Source organism: Gallus gallus, chromosome 1, assembly GCF_016699485.2.
Source record: "Gallus gallus isolate bGalGal1 chromosome 1, bGalGal1.mat.broiler.GRCg7b, whole genome shotgun sequence".
Classification (NCBI taxonomy): domain Eukaryota; kingdom Metazoa; phylum Chordata; class Aves; order Galliformes; family Phasianidae; genus Gallus; species Gallus gallus.
The window spans coordinates 95,218,427-95,235,371 of NC_052532.1; the positions used below are offsets into that span (position 1 = coordinate 95,218,427).

Consider the following 16,945-nt stretch of genomic DNA (forward strand, 5'->3'; position numbering starts at 1 on the left):
CTCCTTTTACAGTACAAATGAGCCAATGCACAGGGTGGTGCAACGGGAATGTAGTAAATTACTGTCAGAAGCAAAGAAAAAGAGAGGAAGGCTTATGTTAATGATCAGATGTTTCTATTATGATGCCTACTAAGTTACTTCTCTACTGACAAGGTTTATGTGCTGCTCCTTCCTCAGAGCTTTCCTTGAAGTCCTAATTTAACCACACATGCATTTCTTTTGGCTAACATATTGATATGATTGGGCTGATAGTTTGTTTGTTTGTTTGTTTGTTTGTTTTGTGTGTGTGTGTGTGTGGTAGAAGGTTTCAGTGAGAGGTGGTATTGTGCACTGTAACTTTATATAGTGCCTGCCTATTTCCTTAATATATTTACTTTCACTTCTAATACTATTTTGGAAAGACAAATACCATAATCCATGGCTAATTATGAGGCCAGACTAATTCTGCAATGTCAGTACTTTCTTAATCTCTTTCTAACCAGATTAAAGCCCTTAATTTAGAGGCTATTGACTTTGCAGATTGCAGCAATCTAAGGAGCGGTTACAGTTTATCATGTCATAGAAGTTTAGTGATTTTAATAGCTATTCATAACCTTTTCAAAGAGTAAAAAGATTCCTTATCGGGATGAAGGATTCCAAAAGCACATTTTAGCAAAATACTCATCTGTCAGATAATTAAAAGTTTGTACTCATCTTTTTGTTATTTAAGCTTAAAAATATGAGAACTACTTTCTTAAGAACTTTCTGCAACTTTAAGTCTCAAAGAGTTGAAGCATAAATGTTAGTAGCTCAACGCAAAATCCGTCCACTATTTTGGTATAGTTATTGGAACAGCCAAAGTGTAGGAGGGCTGTCTTAAACATGGAATTTACTTTTTTAGTCTACCCCAACTGAAAAATCATGATTTTCACCTGACAAGTACATGCTTTGATCACAGGCTGATTATGTGTTACTAATGGGATATTCTAAAGTGAAAACATAAATGATGCCTTAAGTTGTATTAGGAAAAGCTTTCTAGAGAAGATGAAGAATGAAGAATACAATTTAGCACAGAAGAAGCAGTCTAGGAGGTTTCTGGAATGTATGAAGGACAAATTCTTGATGCAGATGATAAGAGAACCTACGAGAGGAGCTGCCCCGTTAGACCTGCTGTTCGCAAACAGAGAAGGTCTGGTGGGAGATGTAGAGGTTGGGGGCTGTCTTGGGCAGAGTGACCACGACATGGTAGAGTTCTCGATTCTTGCTGGAGTCAGGAGGGGGAACAGCAAAACTGCTACCTTGGACTTCTGGAGGGCAGACTTTGAACTGTGCAGGAGACTAGTAGGGAGAGTCCTCTGGGGGTCAGTCTTAGAGAATAAAGGGGTACAAGATGGCTGGTTGCTCTTCAAGAAGGAAGTCTTAAAGGCGCAGGAGCAGGCTGTCCCCCTGAGCTGCAAAATGAGCCGGCGCGGAAGAAGACTGGCGTGGATGAATAGGGAACTATTCTTGAGGCTCCAGGAGAAAAACAGAATCTCCCTCCTGTGGAAGAAGAGACGGGCAACCCAGAAAGAATACAAAGAAGTTGTTAAGATGTGCAGGGAAAAAATCAGAAAGGCAAAAGCCCAGCTTGAACTCAACCTGGCAGCTGGGGTAAAAGGGAACAAGAAACTCTTTTACAAGTATATCAACAGTAAAAGGAGGACCAGGGAGAATCTCCTTTCTCTACTGGATGAGGCTGGGAATGTGACCACTGAGGATAAGGAAAAGGCACATGTTCTGAATGCCTTCTTTACATCTGTCTTTAAAAGTCAGACCAGTTATCCTCAGGTTTCTCCACTCTCTGACCTGGCAGCCTTGGCTGTGGAGCAGACTAAACCCCCCACAATTCAGGAGGAAACAGTCAGAGACCTGATACTCCAACTGAACTGCCACAAGTCCATGGGACCAGATGACATTCACCCAAGAGTGCTGAGAGAACTGGCGGAGGTGATAGCTGAGCTGCTTTCCATCATCTATCAGCGCTCCTTGTTGACGGGGGAGATCCCAGAATACTAGGGGCTTGCCAGTATGACTCCCATCTACAAGAAGGGCTGCAGGGAGGATCCGGGGAACTACAGGCCTGTTAGCCTGACCTCGGTGCCGGAGAAGATTGTGGAGCAGATTGCCTTGAGGGAGATGACGCGGCATGTGCGGGACAACTGGGGGATCAGGCCTAGCCAGCATGGGTTCACAAAGGGCAGGTCCTGCTTGACCAACCTGATCTCTTTCTATGATCTAGTGGCCTGACTGGTGGATGAGGGAAAGGCTGTTCGTGTAGTCTACCTAGACTTCAGCAAAGCCTTTGACACTGTCTCCCACAGTATTCTCCTGCAGAAGCTGGCAGTCCGTGGCTTGGACAGGTACACTCTATGCTGTGTAAGGAACTGGCTGGAGGGCCGGGCCCAGAGTGTGGTGGTGAATGGAGTTAAATCCAGCTGGCGAGCGGTCACGAGTGGTGTTCCCCAGGGTTTGGTGCTGGGGCCTGTCCTGTTTAATATCTTTACTGACGACCTGGATGAGGGCATTGAGTGCACCCTCGGTAAGTTTGCAGATGACACCAAGCTGGCTGGAAGTGTCAATCTGCCTGAGGGTAGCGAGGCCCTACAGAGGGATCTGGATAGGCTGGATAGCTGGGCTGAAGCCAATGGGATGGGATTCAACAAGACCATATGCTGGGTCCTGCACTTTGGCCACAATAACCCCAGGCAACGCTACAGGCTTGGGGCAGAGTGGCTGGAAGACTGTGTAGAGGAAATGGACCTGGGGGTGTTGATTGACGCTAGACTGAACATGAGCCAGCAGTGTGCCCAGGTGGCCAAGAAGGCCAATGGCATCCTGGCTTGTATCAGGAATAGTGTGGCCAGCAGGAACAGGGAAGTAATCATCCCCCTGTACTCAGCACTGGTGAGGCCGCACCTTGAGTACTGTGCCCAGTTTTGGGACCCTCACTGCAAGAAAGACATCGAGGCCCTGGAGTGTGTCCAGAGGAGGGCAACAAAGCTGGTGAGGGGTCTGAAGCACAGGCCTTATAAGGAGCGGCTGAAGGAGCTGGGATTGTTCAGTCTGGAGAAGAGGAGGCTCAGGGGAGACCTTATTGCTCTCTATAACTACCTGAAGGGAGGTTGTAGTGAGCTGGGGGTCAGCCTCTTCTCTCGTGTGACTAGTGATAGGACTAGAGGGAATGGCTTCAAGCTGCGCCAGGGAAGATTCAGGCTGGACGTTAGGAAGAACTACTTCTCTGAAAGGGTGGTCAGGCACTGGAATGGGCTGCCCAGGGAGGTGGTGGAGTCACCGAGCCTGGTGGTGTTCAAAGAGCGTTTGGATGTTGTTTTGAGGGACATGGTTTAGCGGGAACCATTGGTGAAGGGCGAATGGTTGGACTGGATGAACCTGTGGGTCTTTTCCAACCTTAACGATTCTATGATTCTAAGAAAATGTAATTACAGAAAATGTACTTCATTTTATTCCTTGAATCAGCAAGCATGGCCAAGTTTTGCTGTTATCTCTGCCCTGAAATGTATTTAAATAATTATCAGTAGTTTTAAATATACTTTCATGATTTTGTTAATTCCCTTTTATAAACTCATTTTTTTCTCTTTATCAGAACAATCCATTTTTAAAACACTTGATTTGTGAGTGTGTATTCCTGATGATGCCAAAGTCAGTTTTGAACACAAATTAAATTGCTAACTTGACTGTGAAAGGTTATGAATGCTTTGTACTTAGACTTTGTTTAGAACATCAGCAATTGGCACACAACCAATATACTGTATATCCTCATTTGAATCTGCTATGGTCAAAGCATTTGTCTTCTTACTTGGCTTATTCTACCAAGATCAGTATTCTTGCTCTCATCTTAAGAAAGAAGGCTATATATGTTCCGATTGAAATGCTTATTAAATCTATTTTAGTGTGCATTAGTTTATTTCCTTATGTCAGGTTTTAGCCTAAAGGAATTGCTTCTGTAAGTTTATTTCCTGATGTCTTATATGTGTTTGCAGAAATGTTTTCCTCTTTAAATGATGTCTAACAGCTGTTGTACAACATGTACAGTACAATAGCTTTAAAATGTAGGCTCTGTGATTTTCAAATATCAGTGGACAATTGATGACAGAACAGTAGAAGTGATTAATTTAGCTCAAAGAATGGAACTTAAAGAATATGAAGCTATTCTTCATGTCTCAGACACAAAGTATTGAATCCGATTTTTCCACTATTAGCTGTATAAACTTTATACTGTTATCTGCACAAAATGTTCTTATACATACATCAATCAGAGATGTTGTAATCTGAGAAATAATGGTCCTAACTTGTTTCATAGGAAAAAGCTATGATGTTATAAGTTGTATTCTTTAATATCATCTACAGCTTGGGTTGTTTTTACCCTTTAGGTTTTGCTTTCCATGGAATCACAGAATTGCAAAAGTTGAAAGGGACCTCCAGAGATCATCAAGTCCAATCCTGCTGCAAAGCAGGCCCCCTACAGCAGACTAGGTCCCCTATACATGTAGGCGTCCAGGCAGGTCTTGATTATCTCCAGAGAAGGAGAATCTACAACCTCCCTGGGCAGCCTGTTCCAGTTCTCCATCACCCTTAGTGTGAAGAAGTCCTTTGCATATTGGTGTAGAACTTCCTATGCTCCAGTTTATGGCCATTTCTCCTCGTCACAGACCGCTGAAAACTGGTTTGTCATGTTGCTTTGACTCCCACACTTAAGATATTTATAAATATTAATAAGATCCCCTCTCAGTCTTTTTTCAGAGCTGAACAGACCCAGGTGATTCATCCTTTCCTCATAAGAGAGGTGCTCTATGGCCTTTATCATCTTTGTGGCCCTATGCTGGACTCTTTCCAGGAGATCCCTGTGGTTTTTTTTTTTTTTTTTTTTCTTTTTTCTTTTTTTTTCCCAAGGCTATTAACAAGAGGGGAAAGCAATGAAGAGGACAGGAGGAAGAAAACAGAAATTATTGCACTCATATGAAACACTAGACTAAGAAAATCTCTCAGCTAATTGTTTGTAAGATGGACTAGCTACAGGGTTATAAACTAATTAGGATATAAATCTCACTGTGTGATAGGATACTTACTAAAAAAATAAAATAAAATCTAACCTTTATTATCAAGCACATTCTGCTCTACAGATCAAAATTAACATTTAAATTCAGCCTACTGACTTCTCGCCAAAAACCTAATTCTGTTACCAGGATTATGCACGTTCTTTTTTTAAACTGTGCTTTTTCTCCTTTTATTTTGTTCACTCTCATAATTCTCAGAACTGTATCTCTGTCATTTAGATGCCAGTTACAATTCTCTTGCCAATTTAGATTGGATGTAGATAGAATCCTAGTATCAAGAATCCACTGATTCTTTATGAGTGGCTGTTTATTGCATGTTATCCATTCTATTAAATTCTTTAAGTTGTGAATTCCTTTTATAGTTTATATATAAGGTAACAAATTACTGAAGTCCAATCATGCATCTAGGCCCACGGTCTAGTTAAGTTTGTATGCAAACAAGACACTGGGACCATGATACTGGATTCATTGTCTTGAGAAGCATACCCTTCTCTACTGAAAGAGGCTACATGATGGTACCTGAATCAAGCAAATTCTATGTGCTTGTAGACCAGTGCTGCTACAGCAAGTGACATCCACAGAGCAGTTAAGACATAGGAAGGTAAGTTGGGTAACCCAAGAGGTATGAATCAGTAAATTAACAAAATTGAAAACAAAACCAGTGAAGTGATAATGGTCAAAATGGTGTTTGCCCATTTCTGCAAAACAGGCATGAGACTTCATTGCTAAAACTTAGACAGTGAGTGCCAATTGAGATGCCCAGGTACACTATCTAGCTCCATCTATCTGTAGTTTCTAGGGAGTCAGCTCAGATGCAGTGATGTAACTAGAAATGTGAACCAGAAGAATAACAGTCAGGCTGAGACACAGAGAAGACCAAGTCAAAGATGTTACTCTGGCTATAACTCTAGTGGCAAGGATGGTGGTAGTGTTTTGAAACTACAGGACTGCTCTTACCAAGGGTGATAGGTCAGAATGGCCTTCAGTCTTCCTGTTGCTGTACATTTCAGACCTCTTACAAGTTTGGAGTATATCAAGGACCATCCTGAGCCAATGTTTTGTGTCAGATCAGGGTGGTTAAATTCCACTACTTTGTGAGTACTGCTAGTTTTTATAGCCAGTGGTCTGGAAATAAAGTCCTCTGGGACTACTGCCACATCCAGCTGAATTCTGCCTCATCAATACAAATAATGAGGTGAGTGTTAGAATTTGGATTTATAGGCATATACCTTAAGATGCTTGTAGCCTTACCTGTATAAAAAAGTAGCTGTATTCACATTTTCACTTGTTTTAAAGTTTTTTAGAGAAAATTAAGTAATGAGGAAACTTTCAAACCAAGTGAGTTTTACAAAAGTTCATTTAACCCAACAATTTCATAAAGTACTGCATCTCCAATATTATTGTTGCCATGGTAATGTCTGGTTTGTTATTTATTACTGAAGTAAATTGTTTTCAAAGTCTGCCACCAGTTTCACACTGCAAAAGGATGAATTTTAATCTCTAGTTCTTTTTACATGCATTCACTTATACTACACACTAATTAACAAACTATCACACTTTATTTATGATATTGTGAGTGACTTCTATTTTTTAATCTCCATTCTTGTTCACGATATGGGGGAGAATAACATTCAGAAGTAAAAGTGTAACCCATGTTGAAATTACATTCTTTTCCTATTGGTAACAAAAATGCATACAGTGCTTTCAATATGTCTGTCTTTATCTTGTACTTATTCAAGATTATTCACCACACATTACGACATATTTTGGGCTTGGATTAGCTTGCTTAGACTTCTGAGCCTTGTTGTGATGATAAAGGCATTTTCCTTGCGATTCCTGTGACTTTAGGAAGTCTCTCTTCTCTTTTTTAGATTGAATCTGTTGTGGAAGTTGGAGTGTAACTATTTGTGTTTCACATCTGATGGATGCCTTCAGTTTATCTGCTCTCCAGAAGACTTCCGGAAGACACAGTGCGTTCTTTAGAATGTATTTTAAAGACTTCCCTCATAAGAACAATGCATTCCAGGATAAGTTCTAGGAACATCTCTAGAGAAGGAGAGGAGATATTGGAAATTATTTTTGTGTTAGTTCTGGTCATGCTACTGTGGCCAAAATATTTCAAGTTTATGAAGTATTTTGTTATGGGCTATTGTATGCCTGGTGTCATCATTACTGCACCTATGACTTTCTAGGTAAGCAAAAAAAACTTGATATTTCAAACAGTATCTGTGATGTATGAACAGGCATACATTTCTTACACCCTTATTGGAAAAAAAAGGCAAAAAACACCAACCACATGTATTTCTGTTGCTGATTAACATCATCAGCAAAATTAAGATCTTTTAAATACTTAAATGGTATTTGCCAGTGAAATGTGTAGTTGTAATTTATGATCATCTTCCTCTTGATTCAGACAGTAATGCAAACAGTAGCAAGGCATAAGAAAGACTTGCTTTACTCTTTCTCTGCTAATTCTTGGATGTTGATTATCACCTGGATGTAATCAGTATGATCGTAAAGGACTCAGAGCATTTCAATTGTTTTCCCAACACTTACATTTTTATTTTTAAAAACTATTTCTCATGCAGCCTTTGAGAAATGGCAATAGCTCCTGCCATAAAAATTATTTATCATTCTACAGCTTGTAAAGAGGCTTAAAATGTATCTTTTTTTGGGGGGGGGGATTACCTTTCCAACCTGCAAAACTCAAATTATTTCTGTTTTACTGAAAGAGATGAACAATCAAATAATCAAAAATTATGCATCATATCATCAGAAAGACTAACTACACAGACAGATAATCTTTAGATATTTGTATAACAGGGAAAATAGACCCATATGATAAACTCAGTTATGATCTTATTAACTGTCAGTGAATAGTGTTGAAAGTTTTCCTCAGAATGTGTACGTAGACGTCTGTAATTTCTGTTCTCCAGTCTGCTCTCAATGCAGCCATCAGAGTTGCAAAATACATAATCTCCAGTGATGTCACACCTCTGGCCAATGTGTGCTGCAGTGTTTCATTTTTGATATATTTTCAAAGCATTGCAGCTAAGAACAGAATGCAGTATTTGGTTTCTGATATTTTGTAATAGACAACTAGATATTTTTTCATTTGGAGATCATTCACGTAGCTCCTTTTGTATCTAGGTGTATTTGTAAAAGAAAATTCAACTGACATCACTCTTCTTTACTTTCCTCTTTATCTTTTCTAGAGTTTTGTTCTTAACATCAATTTTGGTAGCCAGCAGAAGAATGAATATGTTAAAATCTTAAGCAAATCAAATCCAGTTACAAGATGAGAACAATGCTGCAAAGAACTTTTTACTTGGAGTTTTCATTAGAAGGTAATGATAGTATCATTCAAAGAAAAAACTGAAAATTTGTGGATATTATTTCTGTATGAAGATATTTTGTAATTTCCAAATTAATCGCTATTGTAAGCATGTGATATCATGTATTTATATCTGATGCATAATTTGCATTGCAAGAATGTCAGTATTAATGCTCTTAACATATTTACTGCATCTGATAAGGTAATATTAGGCAGCTAGATTGGCAAGCTTGATTCAGCAAGTCACAAATATATACATAAAGTAAAAAAGGACCACTTTTTTTTTCCTCTCTTTTTGTGGAATTCTTCATGATATTGAGATGTAATAAAACTACCAAACAGAATTTGATTCACAAATCTGGAATGAATAGGAAAGGAATATGTTTTCTGTTTAAGGTTTATTTTATGTAATATGCAAGGAAAAAAGAATGTTTTGCATTCATATTTTCTAAAGTTCTATTAACAAAGACCTATGGCTTTTCTTTGATAAATAGCTAACTTGTTCGGTGGAATGCACGGTAAGAAATATTCTTAAATGGACAATTGTCCTTTTTGTAATTTCATTTATATAGTAAAAATAATCAGAAAAAATCACCTGAGAGCTAATTTTTTAATCTCTCTGGAAAAGTAAAATGTATTTAATGATTTTCTGAATGTTTTGGAAAGGTATGTGAAAATAATGTATTTGTATTAATCAGAACACCATTTAGCTTTTATCTTCTATCATCATGCAGTATTCTGTCACATCAGCGTAGCAGCGCTATAAAAAATCTGAAGGTTTCTGTGTGAAGCTTTGACTACTGTAACCTCTTTCTTTGAACAAGTGAATCCCAAAGTACATAAATAAAGGCATGTCAGTTTAAGACAAGTTTTCAGCCTTAGGTGTGAGGGGTGAAGTTCTGGCTGACTTACATACCTGACATTGAGCCTAAAATCACAGGTGGATTTAATGGTACTTTATAGTGAAGTACAGATAGTTTTTAAATGTAAGAACTGATAGGATTGGTGTATAAGATTGTTATGTAGTTTTTAAATTGTTGGGTTATGGATATCCCATTTTTGAGTGAAGTTGCACCATTATGCATATGCCCAATATCAGTACAGTCATTTCCTTGTCAGTGTGGAAATGAACTTTGATAGTATGAGCATCTTTACCCATTTAATAGCAGTAAGACAGTTGAGGGACCATGCTAATATTGCAGGAGATTTGAAAGGCATAGCATTTGCTGTGCATGGTTATGAAAATAACAACTTTATGCAGAAACTGCACTGACACTTTCTGTATACATCACATCAGCCACATATAAATGGCTGTAGAGAGAATTAGATCCAGATTCCCCTAAGGGATTTCAACATCTAATGATTTTGATGAACACCAATTGAGATTTTGAAAGATCTTTAACAAGTTAGGTACTTATCTCCCACTGACTTTATCTATTTAGTCACATTGCAGGGAAAAAAAAAAAAAGCCATTAGACTGTTCTAAGCAGCTTTAGATGCCTAGAAGAAAGGCACTCATTGAAAAAGTTTGTCCTATTTACAGTTAATGATTTGCTATTTCTTTTAAAGGCTTAAAATCTATAAAATTATGGTTATTGATTACACAAACGCAGTATTATTTTTCTAAATAATTATAATAATAATAATTTCATTCCAAAGTAATAGTAATCTAATAAAGCTGCATCCCATAAAGACAAATTTGATTTATACAGTTTAAGGACCACACTGCAATTATAGAAGCATACATATGTGTAATTAGTTTCTTGAATAAAAAATATTCAATTAAAAACCTGCAGAACAGGTTATAAAAGGCAGGAGCTATTGTTTGAAACTGGGACTAAAGTTTTCTATACTATTGAACAAAACAAGCCAGAGTGAATATGATACTTTTATCTCCAGCACAGAGGCTTGAAAGCAAAGCAGGTTTATTTCGCACAGCTATTTAGGTCAGTTCAAAGACCCACACATTTAGGTTTCCTGCAGAGCTCTACTGCAACCAGAGACTGACAGATGAAACGAGTCTTTTCATTTCTGTTTTATTACCTGCCATAGCAGTCAGTTATACCTGATCATATAAAAACATATCATAATTTTTATTAAAGTCCATAATTTAATGTCAAGATGTTAACCTTTTTCCAAAACTATTATTTCCTTCTTTTAGTTTTCTGAGCATATGGTTCTTAACTGCTCCAGCTAAAACCCTCATGTTTTGACTGCAGTTGCCCAGAATAAAATTGACATTTCTCATAAAGACTACATTCATTTTATTTTTAAAAAAAAACTTCTTGAACTTTAGAACTGCCCTCAGTTTTCTGCAATAGATGATTAGTTCCACCTATTTTTATACTTTTCATTTCTGAGTTTCAAGGCTACAATTAAAAGTCAGTTTGTTTTAGCTTTATACCAGTGAGAAGTGAATGGATAAATCATAAAAGATGTATAGGCAGTCTAATATATTTATAAACTGTGCGAAAAAACTTGGTATTTTCAATTTATAGAGAAAGCTCAGGATTTTGATAGACTGGCAGTATGAATTACTGGTACTCCTTCCCTTCAGTAGAGAGCTATAAATGCTAAATAGAAGGTTTTCCCAGGTGAAAATATGAGACCATTTTTCAGTATACTTTGTTTAAACTTGGCCGAAGTAATTTCTACAGACTGTATTTGGCTTTCCTGTGTAACTGCCACTGTGTTTGCATGAAAATAATGAAAACGAATCAAGATGAAAAATAAAGTTATAATTACATCTTACATTAAAACGTAATTTGTAAACATCCAACTATCCGTATGGGTTCCTCTCTAGTCAGTCCTTTTATCTGTAATTTACTCCTCATTCGTGCATTCAGACTACTCCATATTTTTCATTTTCAATTACAAGAGCTTTTCAATTTTACAACTTAAATTAAACTTTCAGTTCAGCAACTTACTGCAATAAATTTTGTCCAAGGAAAAGCAGTTTGCTTGACCAAAAAGCTCCAATTTTTAAGAGAATGAGAACTCGTCAATATTTTATGATACTGACTACAATTAAGTAGCTACTTACATAGAATATAGTCAGTTCTTTTGTATGGTACTCTTGGTACTACTTTGGATACATATAATCATGAATTCTATCAGTATGTAAGCACCACTGGGTGGTGATAATCAACTCTTCATAAGGCAAGATGATATATTAAAACCTGCAAAGAATCATATTTAACATTTTTAACCTCCCAAGGCAATGCTGAGAACAGAAATTAGTGCATGCTCTCAGACAAATTGCATTAATCCAAAAGAGAACTTGAATAAATATGTTCCAGTTATAAAATGTACTTCTTGAAAATGGTTAATCCAAATGACTTATTTTTAGTAGTGCCAAAAGCAATATGCAATATATCTACAACTACATTACCAAAGTTCTGTTTAAAGCTGAATATAATACATTTGTATTATTGCTTTTATAGAGACAACATGTATTTGGGTGTATATATTGATAAGTATGTATCAATATGTCTGTCTTCATCATATTCTCATTCTGATGCAAAGGAGTTTATATGCATAATGAGCATGGACAAATTGGACTTATAATAGAAACTACAGTGAGATTATATCAGTTATTTCCAGGAGAAAGCAACAGATTGACATTAGAAGTGACTGATGGCTGATACATAGGATCTGTGGCATGGAGCATTCCAACAGTATCAGCCACACAGTACCATGGGCATGTTCAGAATTACAATGTTTACCATACCACACTGACAATAATAGAGGTATCTCTTCACAGTAGGAGCAGAAAATTATTTAGTTCTGCAGGTGCTGCTGTGTAGCAAAACTTTTAATGGTTCCATGTACCAGTTGAAATATGCATTTGCGAGTAGTAAAAATAATTTTTAACTGACATGTTTCTGTAACTGAGAAGTCTGGTAAGAGAATGCCACAGCATGCAAAACAAATACGCATATAGAGAATAAATGTACTTTCTGTGTGTGGGGGAGAATTGTCAAAAACAGGTGGCTGTATTTTGATTTTCATGATGCTGAAACCCTTTTATGTTCTATTTCAAAGTGAGAGAGCCATAGTAATGGCTTAGCAAAAACTCTACAATAAGCTTCCCATTCAGTAAAATGTATAAGTTTTCTTAGTTGGGGATTCCTTTTCTCCCCCTTTTTGGCATCCTAGGACAGATTGGGGTGCTCTCTAGCATATGCTGCAGTATGACTACTGTTTTCACATCCTGAAAGAGCCAAGGTTATAAAGAGCTAAAGTTGTTAAGAACCATAGGAGCTAGACATGCATCATTTCTGTGGAAATGCTTTGATAAAAGCACTATAGAAGATTTCTATTTCTATGTTTTTTTCAATTTTTGTTTGTTTGTTTAGCAATTTAAGAGTCTTATGCAGATATGCACTGATCTTCAAGTAAATTGTAATAACAAGAGAAATAGCACAGGCACAGGGAATTTATTTATTTTTTTTGTTTTTTGTAGTAAGACATGGAAAGAAAAAGAACTAAAGCTGTTCTCAGAGTTTTGCTTTTGCCTTGTTGACACAGATGAACTTTCAAAAGTACTAAAGACGATAGGGTTAAGACAAAGCAGATCATACAGTGAGCAGGAGCGGGGTCAGTTCAAGGTTAAAATACAGTTATCTCACAAGTTTGATCCAATGCTGTTTGAAATCTGTGGCATCGTTTCTATGGAGTTGTGTGTATTTCATAAATTAAATACTGATTCCAAAGTGATCATTGTTGAAGACCACTGTAAAAGGAAACAATGAAATACAATAAACTCATACAAAACAATGTATGCACTATGCTGTGCATACATACTCTGTCCTATATTTCTCCCTTTCAATATTAAGTGCAAGCCAACGTAGAATGTGGTTTCTGGTTATATTTTTCAGGAATTAGAGTCCTCCTTAGGTCAGTTTCTATACAGTAAATTTTTTTGTAGCATGTGGCTTTCTAACCTGCTGAGATCCTAGCTGTCACTTTATAAATGAGTATCTGAATATCTTTGCTTGAGCTGCTTCGTGGAAGAAAATTCAGCATGATTCCTACCTGTGCATATTACTCAAAGATACAGTTCTGGAAATAGATGTCAATCGCTTGAGAAAAGTGTTCTTTAACAGCTTACAATTTCAACAGCTGAACTGCATCTAATGTTACTACATATCAACTTCCATATAATTCATTTTAATGTCTTACCACCAAGTATCTCAGCCATTTTACAGAAAAGAAAAAAAACAACCATTTTCCTAGATTACACGTTTAAAGCTTTGCAAAGAGACGCATCAAATACCTGCAACGTAAATAACTTAATGGTCAGAAGTTTTACAATTAGATTAACATTTTTTTCCCTCATTGTGGTCTTGTTCAAGTGACTGAACCATCTTTAGGACATTAAATTTCATAGATAGATTCATGTTGTGTTGCTTCAGAATTCATTTTAATTGTATCATTCATTTGAGGCAGGATTTAAAAAGGTGAGGGGAAAGTGTCTATGCAGTACCCTAGTTGCTTGCTTTTCCTTTCTTTTCTCTTTATTTACAGATTTATTAACAAAATCTGTGTACTGTTTTCCAACTCAGGAATTCTACTTGGCAATTAAATTGACTTCACTGGTTTCTGCAGGTTATTTTTTATTGCTCTGGTGTTATTTTAATTGACTTACGCTCAAGATGTTTGGCTTTAAGCAAGGTAGGTATCTATAGCAGGATAGGAATGGTCAGGGGACCATCAAAAAATGACTTGGGAAGCACAGGCATTTTGTCAGCTTATTACTCATCCTCTGACAAGTCAGAGGTCAAAAAGGGATCAATTTTAAGTGAGAATTTAGATTATTTATTCGAGACAAATTCAATATCTTCAACATTTTTCTTTAAATGGTGCAAACATACCTTAAAAATATTTAAAAAAAATTGAGAAATGTGGAAAGTGTAAGTGAAAGTTTGACATTGGAGGCCATAACTGAAAATGTCTAGCATCAGGTAGATGCTAGAATTATAAGAATAATGGTTGAAGAAAATTACATGGTTTTACCATTCTTTTGCTTAATCAAGTAGCTAGTATTTGATGCCTTGTTATTTTCATTAGGAATGTATAATCTGCATCAGTTATCTTCTGTTATAATCAAATGCAGTTTACAAAAATGCAGAGAAAGCTGACCATAAAAGGGAACAACCCTTGGCCTTTCCATGGGATTGTCTCCTTCAGAAGCACCTCTCTGCTTTTTCGTAAGTTTGTTAGCTAACTTGCCTTATTTTTTTGCTTTCCATATGTGTGGTTGCTTCATGCAGTTATTAATGCAGTGCAGCCATTATTGCATTGGACTCTGTATCTGTAGAGTACCCTAAACTCATTTGTTGGTCCTTGCTCTGTCAGTCTTTCGATTAATGCTCTTTCTGTGCATCTTTCAGACTATACGTACATCTTCTAAGTACCTTTACTTAGGAACTGTCTTAAAACTTGTGGGTCTGTTGCTGTGGGTTAACCTTGGCTCAGCCCAAATTCCCTCCCAGCTGCGCTCTCACTCTCCCATTCTGCCCTCACCCCAGGGCAGCTGCTGGGCCCAACCCTGCCCTGTGCTGGGGCCATTGGAGTTGGCTCGAACTGTCTGTGTCCAGCATGGGGCAGTCCTTGCCTTGTCTCAAACAGCCCTGCAGCCCCCTGACACTGATGGGGCATCTGAGCCCTGTACACCTATCCCTTGTCCCTCATTCCTTGCAACGTCTGTAACATTTTAAAAATAGGAATAACATCCCCAGTTACCCTCCGTTAAGTTGGGAGCTTAATTTAAGATCAAATCTTTGTGATCAAGCTGGAAGTGTGCTCTCTGAAACTTGTATTCATGGGGGGTGTGGGACTTCTCTACTGGTGACAAGCTGTATGAGCTCCATGGCATTTGCTATTGCCACCTGGTAAGGGTGGTAACCCTTATTCAAAAAGCAAAACAAATCAGGTATTTATAAGTTTTGTTATGCCATAACTCCTTTCCTTGAGCAATATTCCAGTGGATGAGTCAGGCCGTGTTTCCCTTGTTGTGTGCTGACCACTGCTGCCCCGTGGTATCAATCCTGCATCCCCTAGCCAGCATGGGGCTGGTCTGGGTGGGAGGCAGGACATGGACTGAAAGCAGCATTCAGCTGCTGTGCACACAGTGAGTGAAGCTTAATGAGAACTACAGCAGAGTAACCTCTCATGTAGGCTTCTGAGGAAGAATTTGGCCCTGGTTTGGGATGCAGAGCTGCACCTGCCTCCCAAGGGAAGAGGATACATCCTGTCCCCAACAGGTAAAGGAAGGAGTGTCTCCACTTCATGCAGCATACCTGCTCTGTTTGGAGAAAAATACCTCAGTTTTACAGGTGAGATTTTGAGTGACAGAGACAGCAGATTATTAAAGTCACACAGCTGAAACAAGCAATTGCATCAGGATTTCTGAAAACGTCAGCCTGGACCTTTTCTCTGTGACCTTTCTTTTATTTTTTATCTTTAACTAAAAATTGGTGTTGTAAAAGAGGAAGAACGGTATAAACCCATTCATTTTCAGACATCACTCCACAGCTATTAAAATAGCCTAAAACTGGCTTAGATATTCATTAAAATGTATGCTTTTATTTGGATTTCTGTGTAAGTAGGACAAAGTTCAGTAGCGTTGGACCCAACCCTGAAGATTGACCCAACTTGTTTCTAATCTACAAACATGAATATTTAAACAATTTAAAAGCTAATGCTGTTTACATATGTTACATGCTAATAATTCTATTCTATTGTGTAAATGTATATTTACACTGGGAAATCCTTATGAAGCTGAATTAAAGGGAAATGTAAACATTCGGGTTAATTTTTGCACATTTTCAAGCTTATTATAACAGATAAGAGTAAAATTGGTCATTATGAGTCCATAGTGATGAAAAATGGCTAGACACAATAAAGGATAATTTCTTTGGTTTCCAGAGCATAATGGAGTATGAATCATATTTAAAATTAATTGCTGAGAAGGCAGACCATGATTTGAATGTCATCAGTAGTGATTTTACTCCTCCCTAGAGTGGCAACAAGCTTTTTATGAGAAATGAGCTGCTGCAAACAAGTGCTTCTAAGCTATCTGAAAGCTCCTGATTCGTAATGGAGAGCTTTAGAAGACGTTTTAGTTTTGCTTTATTTCAGTGTCTGGAATAAGGGGAGCAGACTGGGAACAGTCTCACTGCCCAGCAAGTAACAAGCAGTTACTTGTTTGCAAGTAATTTTTTTAGTGTAACTTTGGTGGGGTTGGCAGTATATGTCCTAATTCTCAGATGTTATGTACTCCTCTTTTATCCTTTTCTACTTCTGAACTAAATTTGGAATTATTTATATCAGGAACTTCTGATATTTTCATTTTTGGACAATGCTACATCCTCGAGCCTTCATTTGAAAACCAGGTTGTTTGATGACCTTGAAGACTGCTGTCACACTCCTATTTTCTGTCATCCTTGTGTCCCATGTGTCAAGATAACGGTGGAACTCATGCATAGATGTGTCTATCTTGCCCCATGTGCAA

General features: G+C 37.6%; 1 long non-coding RNA gene across 4 annotated transcripts in view; it reads left to right on the forward strand.

Moving 5' to 3' along the window:
- LOC112530509 overlaps positions 1 to 16,945 on the forward strand; it is a 106,705-nt gene that overhangs the window by 63,937 nt on the left and 25,823 nt on the right. For 2 of the 4 annotated variants that reach the window (XR_006932213.1, XR_005842046.2), the window contains exons 2-3: positions 6,965 to 7,063; positions 8,309 to 8,440. This is a non-coding gene — a long non-coding RNA (uncharacterized LOC112530509). Of the gene's footprint in view, positions 1 to 4,408; positions 4,526 to 4,584; positions 7,064 to 8,308; positions 8,441 to 16,945 lie in introns of those variants that run through there. The other 2 variants (XR_005842047.2, XR_003072149.3) reach the window with 2 other exon arrangements.